Source organism: Acyrthosiphon pisum, chromosome A1, assembly GCF_005508785.2.
Source record: "Acyrthosiphon pisum isolate AL4f chromosome A1, pea_aphid_22Mar2018_4r6ur, whole genome shotgun sequence".
In the NCBI taxonomy this organism is placed as follows: Eukaryota; Metazoa; Arthropoda; class Insecta; order Hemiptera; family Aphididae; genus Acyrthosiphon; species Acyrthosiphon pisum.
Window position 1 is genome coordinate 86,958,500 of NC_042494.1, and position 398 is coordinate 86,958,897.

Here is a 398-nt window from a genome sequence, read left to right on the forward strand (position 1 = left end):
AATGCTATAAAAAAACTGTGACTAACGATTTTAATATTTTCATCTGCCTTGAAACAATATACTAGGAGATTCTATTAAATTTTCAAGCTTTTTTATCCAACAAATAAAATTTTATTGATATTTTTAGAAAAAAAACTAAAAAAAAATGAAAACTGACAATGTCCGTAAAGAGCTCAAAATAAGTCAAAATATTTTGAAAATTTTATCGTGTATAGAAAATGGAAATGTAAACATTCAGTCAAAATTTCATGCACCCACGGTCATTTTTTTTAAAGTTACACCAAAAACCAAAATCGATTTTCTCGAAAACAGATTTTGCGTAAAAATTCCCGTTTTTCCTTAATTTTTCTTTTGTTTTTCCCGGCGCTTTTGAAAACTACTGGGAAATTTAAATTTTG